This window comes from Pongo pygmaeus, chromosome X (assembly GCF_028885625.2).
Source record: "Pongo pygmaeus isolate AG05252 chromosome X, NHGRI_mPonPyg2-v2.0_pri, whole genome shotgun sequence".
Lineage (NCBI taxonomy): Eukaryota > Metazoa > Chordata > Mammalia > Primates > Hominidae > Pongo > Pongo pygmaeus.
In genome coordinates, this window is record NC_072396.2 from 103550613 (window position 1) to 103562797 (window position 12185).

The following is a 12185-nucleotide window of genomic DNA, read 5'->3' on the forward strand; positions in this document are numbered from 1 at the left end:
CAGTGGTGATGACACCAGTGTCTGATGTGCAATGCCTGTGGAATAGCAACAGAGCTAAGGTATGAAGTGTGGGCATGCATAGAAGGATGATGGCTTTGGGGTCTGAGGAAGCAGTGGCACCCCATTTCCATGTTTTTAACAGTATGTGATGCATGGGTGCTTGCATTGTGGACATGGAGCCAGGGTCTGGAGTACAGGTTGGTGCAGAGCTACTGCTGCTCTGGGAACCAGAGTAAGAAGACACCTGCTCTAGTAGTGGCTCTGATGTCTGTGGTGTAAGTAGTTGCAGCATGGTTTCAGAGCCAGTGTCTAAAATGTAGGAACTTATGCATCAATAATGGGGTCAGGGGCATGTGCTAAGTCACTCTGCAGCTGACATAGCTGTCCAAGGCACATGTGCTCACAGAGCAGCAGCAGCAGAGACAGGGACTATGGCATAGGAGAACACAGAGTAACCATGACTCTAAGGCCTAAGGCAGTGCTATTTCACGGTGGCACTAGCATCAATTTCTGAGTCATAGGAATTTGTGGTGTAGTTATGGACTTGGATTCTGGAGTGCACACACGTGGAGCAGCTGCGGTCCCATGGTCTGGGTAATGCATGTTGTTGGGACATGCATTGGGGTGTGCACCATTCCTTGGTGGTGGCCCTGGTTCTGGGGTAGCACAACAATGTCTTCTTCTTAGGGGGCATAATACTGTGTCTACTTCTCTGTGGGTTCCATAGTGGTAATGGCTGCTGGTTACTTCAGCAGAGAAAGCTGCTCTTGGCACATGCCATATGATTGATACTGATAGTCCCCAAACTGGCTGTCTCCATACTTCTCACATATGCTGATCTCCCCAGTGATCCTTTCTGTGAAGTACTCTCTATTTTATCGATCCATTGTGTTGTTGCTGATCCTTAATTGAATCCTTCATCCCTCCCAAGGCAATTATTTTTTGGTGGATAGCTGTCTAATTGCTCTTCGTGTGAGAATGAAGGCTTGTATCTTATGCTTCACCATATTGTTGATATTGCTAGCAACACATTTTTAAATAAAGTGTCTAAGCCTCCTCTGAATCAGTTTTACTAGCTACTCTCTCAATTTATTCCCTCTGCAGCTGTATTCTTTCTTATTCTTTCACATTACTATTTTTCTAGAGAAAGCATGGCATTAAGAAAATGTACGGAATGAAAAAAAATAGCATACAAGGGCATGGATTTCCATGTGCTCAGAAGAGTTGTAGAATGATGCAGGAAATATATACCTAGAATTTTACCCTATGATTCTGAGACAGAGTATTACAACCTCAGCATTATGGTCATTTTCAACTAGGTAATTCTTTGTTGGGTGGAAATTTTCTGTTCATTTTAGGGTATTTAGCAGCATTCCTGGCCTACATTCACTAGATGCCTGTAGCACCCTCCCACAAGGCATAGAAATAAAATAATGACAATTTACCAAATGTTCCCTGTGAGGAAAATAAAAATTGTCCTCAACTGAGAACAATTGTTCTGATGTAACACCACTCTCAGACAACAGTGCAATAAAAACAGAGATCAATACCAAGAATATCTCTGAAAACTATACGATTACATGGAAATGACAAAATCAGTGCCTGAATGACTTTTGGGTAATCAATGAAATTAAGGAGAAAAATCAAGAAATTACTAAAACTAATGAAACAAAAGAAACAACATGTCTGAATTTCTGGGACACTGCTAAAGCAGTAATAGGAAAGTTTATAGTTCTAAATCCCTGCATCAAAAAGAAAGATCTAAAATTAACAACCTAACATTAGACCTAGAGGAATTAGAAAAACAAGAGAATATCAACCATAAAGCTACCAGATGGAAATAAAGAACCATAATCAGAGCTAAACTGAATGAAATTGAGACATGAAAAACTGTGCAAAAGATCAGTAAAACTAAAAGTTTACTATTGTAAAGAATAAATAAGATTGATAGACCACTAGCTATACTAATAAAGAAAAAAGAGAGAAGATTCAAATAATTGCAAGCAGAAAAGGCAAAGGAGTCATTACCACCAACCCTACAGAAACACAAAATACCCTCAACGACAGTTATGAACACCTCCATCCAGATAAATTAGAAAACCTAGAAGAAATGGAGAAATTCCTGGAAACATACAACCTCCTAAGATTGAATCAGAAAGAAAAGGAAACCCCCAAAAGACAAATGGGTTCCAAAATTGAGTGAGTGATAAAAACCTACCAACCAGAAAAAAGCCAAAGGCCAGACAGATTCACAGCCCAATTCTTCCAGATGTATAACAAAGAGCTGGTACCAATCCTTCTGAAACTATTCTAAAAGATTGAGGAGAAGGGACTCCTCCCTTACTCATTCTACAAGGCCAGCATCATTCTGATAATGAAGCCTGGCAGAGACACAGTGAAAAGGAAAATGTCAGGTCAATATCTCTGATGAACATAGAGGCAAAAATTCTTAACAAAATACTAGTAGAACCAAATTTAAACAGAACTAAAAACAAAATACACATGATTCTCTTAATAGATGCACACAAAGCTTTTGATAAAATTCCATATCCATTCATGTTAACAACCTCAATCAACTACATATTGAAGGAACATACCTCAAAATAATAGGAGCCTTCTATAGCAAACCCACAGTCAATGTCATATTGAACAGGATGGAAGCATTCTCTTTAAGAGTTGGAAGAAGACAATGATGACCACTCTCACCACACCTACTCAGTATAGTTCTGGAAGTCCTAGCCAGAGCAATCAGGCAAGAGAAAGAAATAAAAGACATCAACTTGGAAAGAGAGAAAGTCAAATTATTTCCCTTTTTAGACATATGATTCTATACCTAGGAAACTCAATAGTGTCTATCCAAAGGCTCCTAGAAATTATAAACAACTTCAGCAATGTTTCTGGATACAAAATCAACATACAAAAATCACTAGCATTTCTATAAGCCAATGACATTGGCTAATAGCCAAATCAAGAATATTATCCAGGCCAGATGTGGTAGTTAACGCCTATAATCCCAGCACTTCGGGAGGCCGAGGCAGGCAGATCATCTGAGGCAGGAGTTCAAGATCAGCCTGGCCAACATGGTGAAACCCTGTCTCTACTAAAAATATAAAAAAGTTAGCCAGGCATGGTGGCAGGCTCCTGTAATCCCAGTTACTTGGGAGGCTGAGGCAGGAGAATTGCTAGAACCTGGGAGGCAGAAGCTGCAGTTAGCCAAGATTGCACCATTGCACTCCAGCCTGGGCAACAAGAGCAAAATTCCATCTCAAAAAAAAAAAAAAAAAGAAAAAGAATGATATCCAATTCATAATAGCCAAAAAAAGAGTAAAATATCTAGGGATACAGCTAACCAGGGAGATGAAAGATCTCTACCACAAAAATTACAAAATACTTCTGAAAGAATTCAGGGGTCACACAAATAAATAGAAAAACATTCTGTGCTCATGAATAAAAAGAATTAATATCGTTAAAATCGCCATACAGCCCAAAGCAATTGGCTTCAATGCTATTTTTATCAAAATACCAATGAGATATTGTCATGGAATAAGAAAAACTATTGTAAAATTCATATGGAACAACAACAACAAAAAAAAACCTAAATAGCCAAAGCAATCCTCAGCAAAAAAAAAAAAAAAACCCAGAGACATCACACTACCCAATATCAAACTGTACTTCAAAGTTATAGTAATCAAAACAGTATGATATTAGTACAAATACAGACATGTAGAGACCAATGGAACAGAATAGAGAGCCCAAAAACAATGCCACACACCTACAACCACCTGATCTTGGACAAAGTTAACAACAACAAGCAATGGGGAAGGGCCTCTCTGTTTAATAAATAGTGCTGGAATAAATGGCTGCCAAAATGCCAAAGCTTGAAACCAGGCTCCTTCCTTTCATTATATCTAAAAAATCACATCAATATTAATGAAAGGCTTAAATATAAAATTTAAAACTATAGAAACCCTAGTAGAAAACCTAGGAAATACCATTATGGATATAGGCCCTGGCAAAAATTGTATGACAAAGACTTAAAAAGCAATTGCAACAAAGGCAAAATTTGACAAGTGGGACCTAACTAAACTATAGAGCTTCTGCACAGTAAAAGAAACTATCAACAGAGCAGAGAGACAGCCTACCGAATGGAAGAAAATATTTACAAACTTTACATCTTATTAAAGTCTACTATCCAGAATCCCTGAGGAACTTAAACCAATCAGCAAGCAAAAAACAACCACATTACAAAATGGGCAAAGGACATCAACAGACATTTTTGAAAAGAAGATGTACATGTGGACAACAAGCATAGGAAAAAAAATGTTCAAGATTACTAATCATTAGAGAAATGAAAATCAAAACCACAATTAGATATTATCTAACACCAGTCACATTCATGATTATTAAAATGTCAAAAAATAACAGATGATGGCAACATTGCAGAGAAACGGGAATGCTTATACGCTGCTGGTAGGAATGTAAATTTGTTCCGCCATTGTGGAATGCAGCCTGATGATTTCTCAAATAACTTAAAACCTTAAGTACCATTTGACCCAGCAATCCCATTATTGGGTATTTATCCAAAATAATATAAAACTTTCTACCATTAGGACACATGCGTGCTTATATTCATCACAGTATTATTCACAATGGCAAAATCATGGAATCAACATAAGTGACCATCAACAGGAGATTGGAAAAAGAAAATATGATACATATATACCATGGAATACTATGCAGCCATAGAAAAGAACAAGATCATGTCCTTTGCAGCATCATGGATGGTCCTGGTGGTCAAGATCCTAAGCAAACTAATTCAGGAACAGAAAACCAAATACTACATCTTCTCACTTATAAGTGGAAGCTAAACATTGAGTACACATGAACACAAAGAAGGGAAAAACAGATACTATGGCCTTCTTGAAGGTGGAGGGTGGGAGAAGGGAGAGGATTGAAAAACCTATTGAGTAGTATGCTTATTACCAGTAGTATGCTTATTGCTAGTATAGTACCTATCAAATACTATGCTTATTAGTAAATACTATACTAGTAATAAGCATACTACTGGTAATAAGCATATGATAAGCATACTATTAGCAATATACATATGATGAAATAATGTGCATACCAAATCCTTGTGACAGGCAATTCATCTATATAACCATCTTTTATATGTACCCCTGAACCTAAAATAAAATTTTTAAAAATGGTTTAGCTAAATAGTGAATCTCAGGTTATTATATTTACCAACAAGAAAAAAATAATTATCTTCTCATTAACTAAGATGCCTTTAAAAGAAAGTATGGTCAATTCTAACTGGATTCTGCAAATGATTCTAAATAATTACATCTAAGGAAATAGCATAAAATAAGAAATGTACATTTTAAATTCATATACATATTCATTCTTACTAATATTATCTGTTGATATCCTTTATATTTTCAGAACATAGTAGCTGGCCACTGCTTTCAATTGTAAATTCAAAATTAAGTATAAAAATACCATTTGATTCAAAGCTTATAGGTTGAGAAAGGAGTGGTATAATTACATATAGTGATTATAGTACAAGTTAGTATATATTTATTAGTTAAGAGTTTACTGTATAGAATACATTTCCTTTCTCCTTTATTCATGTACAGTCATGCATCACTTAACAGGGATAAATTTTGAGAAATGTGCCCTTAAGCAATTTTGTGGTGTAAACATCATAGAATGTATTTATACAAACCTGGATGGTATAGCCTACTACACACCTAGGCCAGGTGGTACAGCCTATTGCTCCCAGGATGCAAACCTGTGTGGCATGTTCCATTATTTAATACTGTAGGCAATTGTAATACAATGGTCAGCGTTTGTGTATCTAAACATATCTAAACCTAGAAAAAGTACAGTAGAAATATGACATAAAAGATTAAAAAACAGTACACCTGTATATGACACTTACCATCAGTGGAGCTTGCAGGATTGGAAGTTGCTCTGGGTGAGTCAGTGAGTTAGTGGATGAAATTGAAGCCCTAGTACATTACTGTGCACTACTGTAGACTTTATAAACACTATACACTTAGCCTACAGTAAACATAAATAATTTCTTCAATAATAAATTAACCTTAGCTTAATTTAACTATTTTTTACTTTATAAAATTTTATCTTTTTAACTATTGGATGTTTTAATAGCACTTAGTTTAAAAAACACACACATTGTATAGTTGTACAAAAACATTTTTTCTTTATATCCTTATTCTATAAGCTTTTTTTTTTACTAGTTTTAAACTTATCTTTCTACTTTTACAACTTTTTGCTAAGAAGTAAGATACAACCACACACATTAGCCTAGGCCTACAGAGGGTCAGGATCATCAATATCACCAACTTTCATCTCCACATCATTTTCCACTGGCAGGTCTTCAGGGACAATAGGACACATGGAGTTGTCATCTCCAATGATAACAATGCCTTCTGGAATACTTCATGAAGAACCTGCCTGAGGGAGTCTTAGAGTTAACTTCGTTTTTCTAATATAAGTAGAAGAAGTATACTCCAAAATAATGATGAAAGGTATATTAGAGTAAGTACTAAGCAATAGGAATATTTTCACTCCATTATAATCTTATGATATCATCATCTTATATGTGGTCTGTCAATGACCAAAATATTGCTATGCAGTGCATGACTGTATTTCTTTATCTACTTATTAGTATAAATCTATGAGTTTTTTTTTAATTTTGTGAGTTGTAATATCACATTGTACTAGTTTTTTTGACTAATGATACAAATTATATTTTTTCTGTGCTCATTGAAAATTTGGATATCTTCTTTTATGGAGTACCTTTTCAATCTTGCGCCATTTTTGTATTTGTGGTTTGTCTTTTTACTTTTTACATGTAGAAGTTTTTTCAGTATATTTTGCATGTGATTCCTTTCATTCATTGATATAAATGAGAAAGGAAAAACAGTGCTATATTGATTCAGAAAAAGTAGATTTATTCTAGCTAGGGGAACATTTAGAAAACTGAATTCAAAATAAAAAAGCACCAATCAAGAGGATTATTTGGTGTCACTCTTTTTCCAGAAGGAAAAGTGGATTATTTAAGAACTTTCCATCTTGGATCTTTTCAGCCTTCTCTTCCTAATATCAATCTCTTCATTCGTAGTGGCTAATCCTAGGTCTCATTATCTTTCCTCCCCCCAGTATTTCAAAAACTTGTAGTGAAAAGATTTCAGTTGCTTTTCAATTAGTAATCTAATTGAAGGCTAGGTATGATGAACCAGATTTATAAGTGACACTAAGAGTAGCTTTTCAAATCATATTATTAGATAAAAAAGCAACTTGTAGAGTACTGCCTGCAATATGATACCATTTATGTAAAGCAAACACATTTATATATTTTAAGTGTCTGTGAAACACTTGTAATAATGACAGTGGCATCTTTTAGGAAAAGGCAGTATGCTGATGAAAGAGACCAAGGTTAGTATTGTAGAACAAGGTATTTAAAATTGATTGTAGTATTTTACTATTTCATTCATTATAATGGATTAAAATGCTTCTTATGTAACTAATAATGTATATGTAACAAGAGCTATAGAGAGGTGGCATCATAAACATGACAGAATAGGAAACATCAATAAATGGCCACTCCACTGAAAAAAACATTCAGCTGGCAACAACTGACAAAATAATCTTTTTGTAACTCTGGAATCTAAACAGATACAGCAAACGGGAGTGCTTAATGAAGAAAGAAGTAGCTAAATTTTGGTAAGAAAGTGTGGTAATTTTGCTTATTTACCTACCTACCACTCTCTATTCCCTAGCTCAGCAAGCTGCAGTTCTTGTGTGGCTTCCTGGTGCCATGGGGTTATATGGATCTTTTTCTCAAAATACTGTGGATGTGCATTTTGACTTGTCTGGAGATTCCTTGAAGAATGAGTGCAAAATCTGATCTTAGTTTCACACACCACCTCAGGCTAGAGTGCTTGCTGGTAAGTGTCTGATGAAAGCATTTAAAGACATATGCTACTTATAGATGACTTGGACAATTGATGCAAGAAAAAGCAAGCATTAGACAGACTAAAAACTCTGTGAAGAAAAGGCTAAGAAGAAAGATTCTTGGGGCAATGAGGTTTGGAAAGGCTACCATATATACTAGGGAATGTGGAGTGCAATTCATATACCTAGGGACAGATATATGCTCAGAAAAGACATGAGAGGAATCTAAGCTCATATTTCTGGTTGATCTTTAAGGCCTGAACTAACAGGAGGTGGAGGTTATCGTAGGGTTACATGTTGACTGGCTTAGCATTGATGGTGTACCCAGATAAAAGTCAATTTGAAAAGACTGAGAGAGCTTTTTCTCTCTGTTAGCCCCAGGCTCTCACATGTATCTCTGACAGATCACTGGCTGACCAGTGAGATATATAAAAAGAGACTTCAGTGACCACACCTAAAAAATAATATAAATTTTGCAAACCTGCTTAGTAAAAGCTACTAAACAACTGGATGGTCACAGCCCTCAACAATCAATGATAATAAACCCTGGGGAGGGGGCATAATCTGATTTCTAGAGGTACTACATTCTAATATTTAATATGTGCAGCTTATAAGCAAAAATAAAAGGCATACAAGTATGGTATGTAAAGTATAGAAAGTATGATTAATTCACTGGGGAAGAAACCCAAAACTGACAGAAATAATCCATGAAGAAGACTATAAATTAAATATACTAGACTAACTTTTTTTTATTATTACACTTTAAGTTCTGGGATACATGTGCAGAATGTGCCGGTTTGTTACGTAGGTATACATGTGCAATGGTGGTTTGCTGCACCCATCAACCCGTAATCTACATTAGGTATTTCTCCTAATGCTATCTTTCCTCTAGCCTCCTACTCCCTGAGAGGCCCCGGTGTGTAATGTTCCCCTCCCTGTGTCCATGTGTTCTCATTGTTCAACTCCCACTTATGAGTGAGAACATGCAGTATTTGGTTTTCTGTTCCTGTGTTAGTTTGCTGAGAATGATGGTTTCTAGTGTCATCCATCTCCCTGCAAAGGATATTAACTCATCCTTTTTTATGGTTACATAGTATTCCATGGTGTATATGTGCCACATTTTCTTTATCCAGTCTATCATTGATGAGTATTTGGGTTGGTCCAAGTCTTTGCTATGGTGAACAGTGCTGCAATAACCATACGTGTGCGTGTGTCTTTATAGTAGAATGATTCATAATCCTTCTGGTATACACCCAGTAATGGGATTGCTGGGTCAAATGGTATTTCTGGTTCTAGATCCTTGAGGAATCGCCACACTGTCTTCCACAATGGTTAAACTAAGTTACACTTCTACCAACAGTTTAAAAGCATTCCTATTACTCCACATCCCCGCCAGCATCTGTTGTCTCCTGACTTTTTAATGATCGCCATTCTAACTGGCATGAGATGGTATCTCATTGTGGTTTTGATTTGCATTTGTCTAGTGACCAGTGATGATGAGCTTTTTTTCATATGTTTGTTGGCTACATAAATGTCTTCTTTTGAGAAGTGTCTGTTCATATCCTTCACCCACTTTTTGATGGGGTTGTTTATTTCTTGTAAATTTGTTTGCATTCTGTGTAGATTCTGGATATTAGCCCTTAGTCAGATGGATAAATTGCAAAAATTTTCTCCCATTTTGTAGGTTGCCTGTTCACTCTGATAATAGTTTCTTTTGCTGTGCAGAAGCTGTTTAGTTTAGTTAGATCTCATTTGTCAATTTTGGCTTTTATTGCCATTGCTTTTCGTGTTTAAGTTATGAAGCCTTTGCTCATGAGTATCTCCTGAATGGTATTGCCTAGGTTTTCTTCTAGGGTTTTTATGGTTTTGGGTCTTACATTTAAGTCTTTAATCCATCTTGAGTTAATTTTTGTATAAGGTGTAAGAAAGGGATCCAGTTTTAGTTTTCTGCATATGGCTAGCCAGCTTTCCCAACACCATTTATTAAGTAGGGAATCCTTTCCCCATTGCTTGTTTTTGTCAGGTTTTTCAAAAATCAGATTGTTGTAGATGTGTGGTGTTATTTCAGAGGCCTTTGTTCTGTTCCATTGGTCTATATATCTGTTTTGGAACCAGTACCATGCTGTTTTGGTTACTGTAGCCTTGTAGTATAGTTTGAAGACAGGTAGCGTGATGCCTCCAGCTTTGTTCTTTTTGCTTTGGATTGTCTTGGCTATATGGACTCTTTTTTGTTTCCATATGAAATTTAAAGTAGTTTTTTCTAGTTCTGTGAAGAAAGTCAATGGTAGCTTGATGGGAATAGCATTGAATCTATAAATTACTTTGGGCAGTATGGCCATTTTCACAATATTGATTCTTCCTATCCATGAGCATATAATATTTTTCCATTTCTTTGTGTCTTCTCCTATTTCCTTGAGCAGTGGTTTGTAGTTCTCCTTGAAGAGGTCATTCACGTCCCTTGTAAGTTGTATCCCTAGGTATTTTATTCTCTTGGTAGCATTTGTGAATGTGAGTTCACTCATCATTTGGCTCTCTGTTTGTCTACTACTGGTTTAAGGAAATGCTTGTAATTTTTGCACATTGATTTTGTATCCTGAGACTTTGCTGAAGTTGCTTATCAGCTTAAAGAGTTTTGGGGCTGAGATGATGAGGTTCTGTAAATAAACCATCATGTCATCTGCAAACAGAGACAATTTGGCTTTCTCTCTTCCTATTTGAATACCCTTCATTTCTTTCTCTTGCCTGATTGCCCTGGCCAGAATTTCCAATACTATGTTGAATAGAAGTGGTGAGAGAGGATATCCTTTTCTTGCGCTGGTTTTCAAAGGGAATGCTTCCAGCTTTTCCCCATTCAGTATGATACTGGCTGTAGGTTTGTCATAAATAGCTCTTATTATTTTGAGATACGTTCCATCAATACCTAGTGTATTGAGAGTTTTTCACATGAAGGGGTGTTGAATTTAATTGAAGGCCTTTTCTGCATCTATTGAGATGATTATGTGGTTTTTGTCATTGTGTCTGTTTATGTGATGCATTAAATTTATTAATTTGTGTATGTTGAAGTAGCCTTGCATCCCAGGTATAAAGTCGACCTGATTGTCATGGGTAAGCTTTTTGATGTGCTGCTGGATTCAGTTTGCCAGTGTTTTATTAAGGTTTTTTGGCATCGATGTTCATCAGGGATATTGGCCTGAAATTTTCTTTTTTTTTTTTTTTTTTTGTTGTGCCCCTGCCAGGATTTGATATAAGAATGAAGCTGGCCTCATAAAATGAATTAGGGAGGAGTACCTCTTTTTCTGTTGTTTGGAATAGTTTCAGAAGCAATGGTACCACCTCCTCTTTGTACCTCTGGTAGAATTCGGCTGTGAATCCATCTGGTCCTGGGCTTTATTAGTTTGGTAGGCTTCTAGGTACTGCATCAATTTCAGAACTTTTTATTAGTCTATTCAGGAATTCGACTTCTTCCTGGTTTGGTTTTGGGAGGGTTTATGTGTCCAGGAATTTATCCATTTCTTCTAGATTTTATAGTTTATTTGCATAGAGGTGTTTATAGTATTCTCTGATGGTAGTTTGTATTTCTGTTAGATCAGTGGTGATATCCCCTTCATCATTTTCTATTGTGTCTATTTGATTCTTCTCTCTTTTCTTCTTTATTAGTCTGGCTAGTGGTCTATTTTACTAATCTTTTCAACAAAACAGCTCCTGGATTTGTTAATTTTGGAAGGGTTTTTCGTGTCTCTCTCCCCTTCAGTTCTGCTTTTATCTTCGTCATTTCTTGTCTTCTGCTAGCTTTTGAATTTGTTTGCTCTTGCTTCTCTAGTTCTTTTAATTGTCATGTTAGAGTGTTGATTTTAGATCATTCCTGCTTTCTCCTGTGGGCATTTAATGCTGTAAATTTCCCTCTACACACCGCTTTAGCTGTGTCCCAGAGATTCTGGTACGTTGTGTCCTTGTTCTCATTGGTTTCAAAGAACTTATTTATTTCTGCCTTAATTTCGTTATTTACCCAGTAGTCATTCAGGAGCAGGTTGTTCATTTTCCATGTAGTTTTGTGGTTTTGAGTGAGTTTCTTAATCCTATGTTCTTATTTGTTTGCACTGTGGTCTGAGAGACTGCTTGTTATAATTTCCATTCTTTCACATTTGCTGAGGAGTGCTTTACTTCCAATTATGTGGCCAATTTTTGTATTAGTGTGATGTGGT